The sequence below is a fragment of the Nicotiana attenuata genome, chromosome 6, assembly GCF_001879085.1.
Source record: "Nicotiana attenuata strain UT chromosome 6, NIATTr2, whole genome shotgun sequence".
NCBI lineage: Eukaryota > Viridiplantae > Streptophyta > Magnoliopsida > Solanales > Solanaceae > Nicotiana > Nicotiana attenuata.
The window spans coordinates 27835833-27848336 of NC_031994.1; positions in this window are offsets into that span (position 1 = coordinate 27835833).

Below are 12504 nucleotides of genomic sequence, written 5' to 3' on the forward strand. Positions count from 1 at the left end.
ATAAACATATATATATATATATATATATATATATATATATATATATATATATATATATATATATGTATATATATATAATGAAAAGATAAGGCAATGAACAATAAAACTGAGAGTCAATAATAAAGATCTACACAGTACAATAAGAGTGCAATAACAGAACAGAGAATAAGGCAATCTACAATGAAATAATGTTTGCAACAAAGGTGGTAACCGGGGGATCTCTTTGTATCCCGAGGATCTCTTGGTATCCTCAATAAATATGCCAGGGATCTCTTGGTATCCCGAGGATCTCTTAGTATCCTCAATAACTGTGTCAGAGATCTCTTGGTATCCCGAGGATCTCTTGGTATCCTCTATAAATATGCCAGGGATCTCTTGGTATCCCGAGAATGTCTTGGTATCCTCAATAACTGTGTCAGGGATCTCTTGGTATCCCAAGGATCTCTTGGTATCCTCAATATGTAAGTGTCGGGGATCTCTGAGTATCTCGCACTATGTCCAGATCATAATTACGCATGGAGGATCTCCCGGGATGCCGTCCCGTAGTCCAAATATAAACACATAGCAGCAGCTCAAGGATATCAAAATATACTAAGTCCTTAACAAGTAAACAGTAAATACTAGCCAAAAATGCTTCAAGTAATGCAATTAAGACAGTTTAAGCAAATAGGCAATTAATACAACTAAGCATGCTCTTCTAAACCAACGCAGGATATATTTACAAGTAGAATAAGGCAAGTAGGAAAAGAACTCAGTTTGAACACTTAAAATAAAACCAGATTTTTCAACAATTAGCTCAAGTACGCGCCCGTCACCTCACGTACAAGGCATTCAATTACCAAATATCATATCCTAAGGGGAAAGGTCCCCCACACAAGGTTAGACAAGCCACTTACCTCGAACCGGCTCCAAAATCAACTCGAAACCACATGTTTTCTATGAGTATCTGACTCCAAATGGCCAGAATCTATTAAATTCAATTACATATAGTAAATATCATCTCAAGCAACTGATTCTACTATTTAATTCAAAGCCAGGATGCGAAATTAGGTAAAATAACCAAAATGCCCCTCAAGATAACGTCTCGGAATCGGATGAAATTAACATTTTCAGAACCCTCGTACTCTCACGAGTCTAACCATATAAGAATCTCTCAAATCGGAGGTCAAACACCCACTCAAAACTCAATAATTTACTCTATGAAGTTTTACCAATTTTTCATTCAAAATCCGAAATTAAAGGAGCAATTCGTGATTAGATTAGTGGGTTATAAGAAAAAAGGAGTATAGAATCGTTATCCAATCGTTGCCCCTGAAAACCCCTCGAAATCTCCCTGAAATCCGAGCTCCCAAGCTTGAGTTTTGGTAAAAATGGCTAAACCCTCGTTTTGAAACGTTTATATCTGCCCAGACTTTTAATGAATCGCGAACGCGGAGGAGGTCTCGCATTCCCGAAGAAGAAAAATGAAGGTTGCTCAATTTATGCTTCGTGAACGCGGAAGCACACTCGCGAATGCGGACGAGAAAATATAATGGCCCAGAATTGCTCTTCGCGAACGCGTGGCACTGTACGCGAATGCGAATGGTGGCCTTGCAAAGGTACGCGAACGCGGGAGGGGGGTATGCGAACGCGAAGAGGAAATTAGGCACAACCCTCAGCTCCAAATTACACTACGCGAACGCGAGGGCTATGCTGCGAACGCGAGGGCTATGCTGCGAACGCGAAGAAGGAAAACGACAAAGCTTCTTGAATGAGGGACTATGGGACGCGAACGCGAAGAGGGGGAAAGGTCAGATCTTCGCGAACGCAAAGAAGAAAATTGGTCTGCAACCGCTGAAGGATTTTCTGCAATTTTTCACAACTCAAAAATGCTCCATTGAGCATCCGAAACACACCCGAGGCCCCCGGGAAATCAACCAAACCTACGGACATATCCCATAACATCATTCAACCTTGTACCAATCCTTAAACCACCTAAAACAACGTCGGAAACTCGAATTAATCAATGATTTAAGCCTAAGAACTTCAAATTCTCTCAAAACACGCTTTCGATAAAAAACCTAATCAAACAACGTCCGAATGATGTAAAATTTTACACACACATACCAAAAGACATGACTAAGCTACTGCAAATTCCGGAATTCCATTCCGACCCTCGGATCAAAATCTCACTATCGGACCGGAAACTTCAAAAATTCAAACTTCAGCATTTGAAGCCTAAATTAGCTAGAACCTCCAAAACACATTCCGAACACGCTCACAACCCCGAAATCACTTAACGGAGCTAACGTAACCATCAGATTTCCATTCCGAGGCCGTCTTCACAGTGTTCCGACTACGGACCACTTTACAACACTTAAGCTCTCCTTTAGGGACTAAGTGTCCCAAAACTCTTCGAACCTCAAAACCGAACATCCCGGCAATTCAAATTAGCAGAAATAGACTTGGGGAAAGCAGTTAATAGGGGATCGGGGCGTTAATTCTTATGACGACCGGCCGGGTAGTCACATCCTCCTACACTTAAGCATTCGTTCATCCTCGAACGAGCATAGAGACATACCTGAAGTAGTGAAAAGATGAGGGTAAGGGCTGCACATATCCTGCTCGGTCTCCCAGGTTGCCTCCTCAACCGGCTGACCCTGCCACTAAACCTTCACTGAAGCAATGTTCTTTGACCTCAACTTTCTGACCTGCCTGTCCAATATAGCCACTGGCTACTCAACATTAGTTAGATCCTTGTCCAGCTGGACTGAACTGAAATCCAACACGTGTGACGGGTCACCGTGATACCTCCGGAGCATCGAAACATGAAATACCGGATGAACCCTTGCCAGGCTGGGAGGTAAGGCAAGCTCATAAGCAACCTCCCCAACTCGCCTTAATATCTCAAAAGGGACAATAAACCTCGGACTCAGCTTCCCTTTCTTCCCAAATCTCATAACGACTTTCATAGGCGAAACCCGAAGCAGAACTCGCTTTCCAACCATATAAGAAACATCACGAACCTTCCGGTCCGCATAACTCTTCTGTCTGGACTTGGCTGTACGGATCCTATCCTGAATCACTTTAACCTTCTCTAAAGCATCCTGAACCAAATCTATGCCCAATAACCTAGCCTCACCCAGCTCGAACCAACCCACCGGAGACCTACACCGCCTACCATACAAGGCCTCATACGGTGCCATCTGAATGCTGGACTGATAACTATTGTTGTAAGCAAACTTCGCCAATGGCAAGAACTGATCCCAAGAACCCCAAACTCCATCACACACACACGGAGCATATCCTCAAGAATCTGAATAGTACGCTCGGACTGCCCGTCCGTTTGAGGGTGAAATGTCGTGCTCAACTCCATCCGAGTACCTAACTCCTGCTGCACGGCTCTCCAGAACTGCGATATGAACTGAGTACCTCTGTCTGACATAATAGAAACTGGAATACCATGCAGACGGATAATCTCCCGGATATAAATCTCTGCCAACCGCTCCGAAGAATAAGTGGTGTACACATGAATGAAATGAGCGGACTTGGTCAGCCAATCTACAATAACCCAAATGGCATCGAACTTCTTCAAAGTCCGTGGGAGTCCAGATACAAAGTCCATGGTGATACGCTCCCATTTCCACTCCGAAATCTCTATCTGCTGGAGCAACCCACGCGGTCTCTGGTGGTCATACTTCACCTACTGACAATTGAGGCACCGAGCTACAAATCCAACTATATCTTTCTTCATCCGCCTCCACCAATAGTGCTGCCTCAAGTCCTGATACATCTTCGCGGCACCTGGATGGATGGAGTACCACGAACTGTGGGCCTCCTCTAGAATCAACTCCCGTAGGCCATCAACATTGGGTACACAAACCCGACCCTACATCCTCAATACTCTGTCTTCGCCAATGGTCACATCTCTGGCATCACCATGTTGGACCCTATCCTTAAGGACAAGCAAATGAGGGTCATCATACTGCCGCTCCCTGATACGATCAAGTAGAGAAGACCAGGAAATCACACAAGCTAGAACCCGACTGGGTTCCAAAAGATCCAATCTCACAAACTGGCTAGCTAAGGCCTAAACATCCATTGCCACAGGCCTCTCTGATGCTGGTAAATATGCCAAACTCCCCAAACTCTCCGCCCGGCGGCTCAAGGCATCAACCACCATATTGGCCTTGCCCGGGTGATATAGAATAGTAATGTCATAATCCTTCAACAACTCCAACCACCTCCTATGGCGCAAATTTAGATCCTTTTGCTTGAACAAGTGCTGCAAACTCCGATGGTCAGCATAGATCTCACAAGGCACACCGTACAAATAATGGCGCCAGATCTTCAAAGCATGAACAATAGAAGCTAACTCAAAGTAGTGGACATGATAGTTCTTCTCGTGTATCTTTAACTTTCTAGATGCATAGGCAATCACCCTACCCTCCTGCATCAATACCGCTCCAAGGCCAACTCTCGAGGCATCACAATAGACAGTATAAAACCCTGAACCTATAGGCAATATCAAAACTGGGGCTGTAGTCAGAGCTGTCTTGAGCTTCTGAAAGCTAGCCTCACACTCCTCTATCCACTGAAATGGGGCACCCTTCTAGGTCAAACTAGTCATAGGGGTTGCAATCGATGAAAACCCCTCCACAAAACGGCGGTAGTATCCCGCTAAGCCAAGGAAACTGTGGATCTCTGTAGCTGAGGATGGTCTGGGCCAACTCTGCACGACCTCTATCTTCTTCGGATCCACCCGAATACCCTCACTCGATACCACATGGCCCAAGAACGCCTCTGAATCCAACCAAAACTCACATTTTGAGAACTTTGCATATAACTTCTTTTCCCTCAGAGTCTGAAGTACTGACCTCAGGTGTTGATAATAATCTTCCCGACTCCGAGAATACACCAGAATATCATCAATAAAGACAATGACATAAGAGTCAAGATATGGCCGGAATACACTGTGCATCAAATGCATGAAAGCTGCTGGGGCATTGGTCAGCCCAAATGACATAACAAGGAACTCGTAATGACCATACCGAGTCCTGAAGGTAGTCTTCGGGATATCTGGCTCCCGAATCTTCAACTGATGGTAACCTAAATCTTGGAAAACACCCGTGCGCCCTGAAGCTGGTCAAATAGATCATCAATCTAAGGCAAGGGATAACGGTTCTTCACCGTAGCCTTATTCAACTGTCAATAATCGATGCACATATGCATAGAACCATCCTTTTTCTTGATAAACAAGACCGGAGCACCCCAAGGTGAAACACTGAGTTGAATAAAACCCTTATCAAGCTAAACTCCTTCAACTCAGGAGAAGCTATACAATACGTGGGAATGGAAATGGGTTGAGTGCCCGGCAATAAATCAATGCCAAAATCAATGTCTCAATCAGGCGGCACGCTCGGAAGATCAGCTGGAAACACATCGGGATAGTCCCGCACTACTAGGACTGAATCAACTGAAGGGGTATCAACACTGACATCTCTCACATAAGCCAAATACGTGTCACACCCCTTCTCAACCATACACCGAGCCTTAAGGAAGGAAATAACTCTACTGGGGGTATGACCTAAGGTACCTCTCCACTCGACACACGCTACACCTGGCATAGCCAGCGTCACAGTTTTGGCGTGACAATCAAGAATAGCATAATGGGGCGACAACCAGTCCATGCCCAAGATAATATAAAAATCAACCATGTTGAGTAACAATAAATCTGCTCTATTCTCGAAACCACAAATAGTAACCAAACATGACCGATAAACGCGGTCCACAACAAGGGAATCCCCCACATGGGTAGAAACATAAACAGAGGCACTCAAAGAATCCCGAGGTACACCCAAATGCGGAGCAAAGTAAGAAGACACATAAGAGTAAGTAGAGCCTGGATCGAATAGAACCGATGCATCTCTGTGGCAAACCAATATAAAACCTTTGATGATAGAACCGGAGGCAACAGCCTCAGTACGGGCAGGCATGGCATAGTATCTGGCTGGGCCTCCCGCTCTAGGGCGACCTCTACCTCCCCGACCTCCGCCCCTGGCTGGTTGCTGGGCAGATGGGGTAGCAGCTGGTGCTATAACCATGGCCTGAGAACTCTGCGGGGCACGCTGTGGCTGAGGAGGTTGTGGAGGTGCACTCCTCCTAAGTCTAGGGAAATCTCTCACCACATGGCGGTTGTCACCACACTCAAAACAAGATTTGGGATGACGTGGTGGCTGTGACTGGCTCGGACCAGGTCTGCTGGACTGACCTCTGAAAGCACCCCGCGCTGGAGGTGCGCTAGAAATCGGAGGTGCATAATAAGGCTCCTGAGGCTAGGAGGAACTGGAGCACTGCTGGCTGCCGGAAGAGCTGAATGAACCGGGCGACTCATATAACCCCTACCATGACGACCTGAAGCTGGGGTATGGGCACCAGAATAATGACCCGACTCTCGAGATCTCTTGGCCACCCTCTCCTCTCTCTCCTTAGCATGCATACCCTCAATCCTCCTAGTAGTTCTCACCACCTGCTGATAAGAAATATCCATCTCCAACTCACGAGCAATGCTAGATCTGATGCAGGGAATAAGCCCCTCAACAAACCGGCGAAACCTCTCGCGAACAGTAGCAACCAAGGCTGGTGCATGCCTAGCCAAACTAGTGTAACGAACAACATACTCTGAAACAATCATAGTACCCTGGTGCAAATGCTCAAACTCTGCGCGTCATGCGTCCCTGACACTCTGAGGAACATACTCTCGCAGGAACAGATTCAAAAATTGAGCTCAGTGAAGCAGCCGCATCTGGACTGTCTAAATCATAGGTGCGCCACCAATCATAGGCGGACCCTCGAAGCTGGAAGGTGATGAAAGAAACTCCGCTTGATCCACAAATACCCATAGTGCGTAGAATGCGGTAACACTCATCAAGAAATCCCAACCTCTGCGGCAGCTCGCACAGGTGCTCTGGCTGCACCACGTGCGCGTCCTCGACCTCTGCCCCAGCCTCTAACGGCTGTAGTAGGGGGCGCGGGTGCCTGATCATCTCGAGTGGCACGTGTCCTCACCATCTGTGACGAGAATAGAAAGACAGAAGTTTAGTTGTGATATCAAAAATCTCGCACGACAAGGAAGTGAAATAAGTGGAATTTTCCTAACAGTTACATAGCCTTTCGTAGATAAGTACAGACGTCTCCGTACCGATCAGCGAGACTCTAATAAACCGGCCTGTGTTCCGTGACTCCTATGAACCTAGAGCTCTGATACCAACTTTTTCATGACCCAAGTTCGCCCTCCGTGAACATGTCGTGACGGTACCTAGTCCCTACGACTAGGTAAGCCTAACAATGCGGAAAAAAATACAACATGTGGAGATTAATAATTTAAAACTGAACAGCTAAAACAAAACTGTATATATAGATGCCACTTGGCATATACAACTCAATAACGCGGAAGTCTACAATACCATCCTAAAACCCGGAAACTCACAGGAACACAAGCTAACAGAAAGTAATACACTGCTCTAACTCCAGGATGTCTAAAACAACAGTAAGAAAGGAAAGGCTAACTGCTAAAGCTAGAATAATATAGAGAATCCTTGGTCTGCGGACGCGGCAGATGTACCTCAAAGTCTCTGCTAGATCTCTCCGCATCGAGGGTGATACTCCTGGGTAGAGGTACCTGGATCTGCACATGAAAAACATGCGCAGAAAGGGCGTGAATACACCACAACGGTACTCAGCAAGTGCCAAGCCTAACCTCGGTTGGGTAGTGACGAGGAAGGTCAGGGCCCTACTGAGATAAACATACATACATACATACATACATACATACATATATATATATATATATATATATATATATATATATATATATACACACATATATAATGAAAAGATAAGGCAATGAACAATAAAATTGAGAGTCAATAATAAAGATCTACACAGTACAATAAGAGTGCAATAACAGAACAGAGAATAAGGCAATCTACAATGAAATAATGTTCGCAACAAAGGTGGTAACCGGGGGATCTCTTTGTATCCCGAGGATCTCTTGGTATCCTCAATAAATATGCCAGGGATCTCTTGGTATCCCGAGGATCTCTTGGTATCCTTAATAACTATGTCAGGGATCTCTTGGTATACCGGGGATCTCTTGGTATCCTTAATAAATATTCCAGGGATCTCTTGGTATCCTCAATAACTGTGTCAGGGATCTTTTGGTATCCCGAGAATATCTTGGTATCCTCAATATGTTAGTGACGGGGATCTCCGAGTATCCCGCACTATGTCCAGATCATAATTACGCATGGAGGATCTCCCGGGATGCCGTCCCGTAGTCCAAATGTAAACTCACAGCAGCAGCTCAAGGATATCAAAATAAATACTAAGTCCGTAACAAGTAAACAGTAAATACTAGCCAAAAAAGCTTCAAGTAATGCAATTAAGACGGTTTAAGCAAGTAGGCAATTAATACAACTAAGCATGCTCTTCTAAACCAACGCAGGCTATATTTGCAAGTAGAATAAGGCAAGTAGGAAAAGAACTCAGTTTGAACACTTAAAATAAAAATAGATTTTTCAACAATTAGCTCAAGTACGCGCCCGTCACGTCACGTACAATGACTTCAATTACCAAATATCATATCCTAAGGGGAAAGGTCCCCCACACAAGGTTAGACAAGCCACTTACCTCGAACCAGCTCCAAAATCAACTCGAAACCACACGTTTGCCACGAGTATCCGACTCCAAATGGCCCGAATCTATTAAATTCAATTACATATCGTAAATAACATCTCAAGCAACTGATTCTACTATTTAATTCAAAGTTAAGACGCGAAATTAGGTAAAATGACCAAAATGCCCCTTAGGCCAACGTCTCAGAATCGGATGAAATTAACATTTTCAGAACCCTCGTACTCTCACGAGTCTAACCATATAAAAGTCTCTCAAATCGGAGGTCAAACACCCACTCAAAACTCAATAAATTACTCTATGAAGTTTTACCAATTTTTCATTCAAAATCCGAAATTAAAGGAGGAATTCGTGATTAGATTAGTGGGTTATAAATAAAAAGGAGTATAGAATCGTTACCCAATCGTTGCCCCTGAAAACCCCTTAAAATCTCCCTCAAATCCGAGCTCCCAAGCTTGAGTTTTGGTAAAAATGGCTAAACCCTTGTTTTGAAATGTTTATATCTGCCTAGACTTTTAATGAATCGTGAACGCGGAGGAGGTCTCGCATTCGCGAAGAAGAAAAATGAAGGCTGCTCAATTTATGCTTCGCGAACGCGGAAGAGAAAATATATGGCCCAGAATTGCTCTTCACAAACGCGTGGCTCTTTACGCGAACGCGAAGGGTGGCCTTGCAAAGGTACGCAAAAGCGAGAGGGGGGGTATGAGAACGTGAAAAGGAAATTAGGCACAGCCCTCAGATCCAAATTACACTACGTGAACGCGAGGGCTATGCTGTGAATGCGAATAAGGATTTTTTGTAGTTTTTCACAACTCAAAAATGCTCCGTTGAGCATCCGAAACACACCTGAGGCCCCCAGGACGTCAACCAAACCTACGGACATATCCCATAACATCATTCAACCTTGTACCAATCCTTAAACCACCTAAAACAACGTCGAAAACTCGAATTAATCCATGATTTAAGCCTAAGAACTTCAAATTCTTTCAAAACACGCTTTCAATCAAAAACCTAACCAAACCACGTCCGAATGACCTAAAATTTTACACACACATACCAAAAGACATGACGGAGCTACTACAACTTCCGGGATTCCATTCCGATCTTCGGATCAAAATCTCACTATCGGACCGGAAACATCAAAAATTCAAACTTCGGCATTTCAAGCCTAAATTAGCTACGGACCTCCAAAATACATTCCGAACATGCTCCCAACCCCAAAATCACTTAACGGAGCTAACGGAACCATCAGATTTCCATTCCGAGGCCGTCTTCACACTGTCCCGACTACAGACCACTTTTCAACACTTAAGCTCTCATTTAGGGACTAAGTGTCCCAAAACTCTTCGAAACTCAAAACCGAACATCCCGGCAATTCAAATTAGCAGAAATAGACTTGGGGAAAGCAGTTAATAGGGGATCAGGGAATTAATTCTTAGGACGACCAACCAGGTCGTCACACTATGCTATAGGAGCAGTCTTGGGGCAGCGAAATAATAAACTGATGCACCCAATTTACAGTACAAGCAGAACGCTAAGCGGTGCACAACTCAATTACACCGTGACAGAAAAAGAGATGTTGGCTGTCGTTTTTGCATTTGACAAATTCAGGTCATACTTGATTGGTTCAAAAGTTATTGTTTATACTGACCATGCAGCAATTAGGTAATTGATAGAAAAGAAGGAGTCAAAGCCACACTTGATTCGATGGGTTCTTTTGCTACAAGAATTTGATCTGGAGCTCCGTGACAGAAAAGGGACAGAGAACCAAGTGGCTGACCACCTCTCAAGGTTGGAAGAAGCTGAAAGGAAGGTAGAGGTTGAGGATATAACAGAGACATTCCCAGATGAACAGTTAAGAGCAGTGACAATGGAGGAGACGACGTGGTATGCTGATATTGCTAATTATTTAGCAAGCGGTATTGTACCTTATGAATTCTCTTCAATTCAAAAGAATAAGTTCTTTCACGATTGTCGGTCTTATTATTGAGATGAACCTCTACTATTTAAAATATGTTTAGATAACATGATCCGGAGGTGTATCCCTGAGGAAGATCAACATTCTGTTTTGTAGGCTTGCCATGCTTCACCATATGGTGGACACTTTGGAGGAATTTGGACAGCAGCTAAGGTCTTGGAATTGGGTTTGTATTGGCCAACGCTGTTCAAGGATGCCCACGCTTGGGTCAAAATTTGCGATGAATGCCAAAGGACAAGTAACATATCTCGCCGTCAAGAGATGCCAATAACCACAATTCAAGAGGTGGAGGTTTTTGACATGTGGGGGATCGACTTTATGGGGTTGTTTGTCAGCTCGTATGATAACAAATATATATTGGTAGCAGTTGACTATGTCTCCAAGTGGGTGGAAGCGATAGCTCTCCCAACCAATGATGTAAAAGGGGTTACGTGCTTTCTAAAGAAAAAGATCTTCACACGTTTTGGCACCCCGAGAGCTATAATCAGTGATGGTGGAACCCATTTTTGCAATATAGCGTTCGCACGGCTGTTGGAAAAGTATGGAGTTCTTCATAAGGTGACCACCCTTTATCACCCACAGTCGAGCCGGCAAGTTGAAGTGTCAAATAGGGAAATTAAGAGTGTCCTTACAAAAACAGTGAATGCAAAAAGGACCGATTGGGCGAAGAAGCTGGATGATGCATTGTGGGCGTACCGCACAACATTCAAAACTCCAATAGGTATGTCACCATACAAGTTGGTGTTTGGAAAGGCATACCACCTTCTGGTAGAGCTCGAACATAAAGCACTTTGTGCATTGCGGCAGTTGAATTTGGATATGGAGACAACAGGAACCAGCAGAGTCACTGGGTTACATGAGCTAGAGGAATTCAGGTTCCAGGCATTTGAGAGTGCTAGATTATACAAAGAAATGATGAAACTAATGCATGATAAGCACATCTTGGATTGGAACTTCAAATCCGGAGATCTAGTGTTGTTATACAACTCGAGATTGAGATTGTTTCCGGGTAAGTTGAAGTCTCGATGGTCAGGACCCTTCAGAGTGGTGCAAATGTTCTTCAGCGGAGCTGTGGAGATTGAATCAGAAGATGGGACAAATAAGTTCACAGTGTATGGGCAAAGGTTGAAACATTACCTTGGAATGGCCAAAGAAAAAGGGGATAGTGCGATAATAACTTTGGAAGAGCCCCAGTACACGAATGAGGAGTGATGATCAAAGCCTGCATCATGCCACGACGTTAAATCAGGCGCTGCGTGGGAGGCAACCCATGAATGTTGTTGTTTTTGTCTTCTTATGTAACCTCCTTATGAAAAAAAATCATCGTGATCACGACCGCGGCGTGACTGCGGCTCGACCGCGACAAAAGAGAAGTATTCTACCTCAGGCTTACGTGATCCACCGCAGTGGGACCGCGATAAAACGTCAACATTCTGCCTCGAGCTCTTTCACTCACCGCGGCCGTGGTCTACCACGGTGAGACGCGACGTTCTGTTGCCTAGGTAAGTAGATTTAAATTTTTTTTTTATTTTCTAATCCCCCCACTAATAAAAATAAAAACAACCGCTCCCCCACTTACTTTCCCTTCATCTCTCTCTCTCTCTAACCCTAACATCTTCTCTCTTCTCTTCTTCTTCTTCTTCTTCTTCTTCTTCTTCTTCTTCTTCTTCACCTCTCTCACACATAAACCCATTTCCCCCAACCTCCATTCCTCTCACCCTCTCCTACATCCAGGTATGACAAGCTTCTCTCTCTATTCTCATGTGTTGTTGTTTTGGTTTTTATGTTAGTCCAATGCTTTAATTGTGTAGTAATTCTAGTAGAATATTTTTTTCTTTTATGCTTTTTTAATG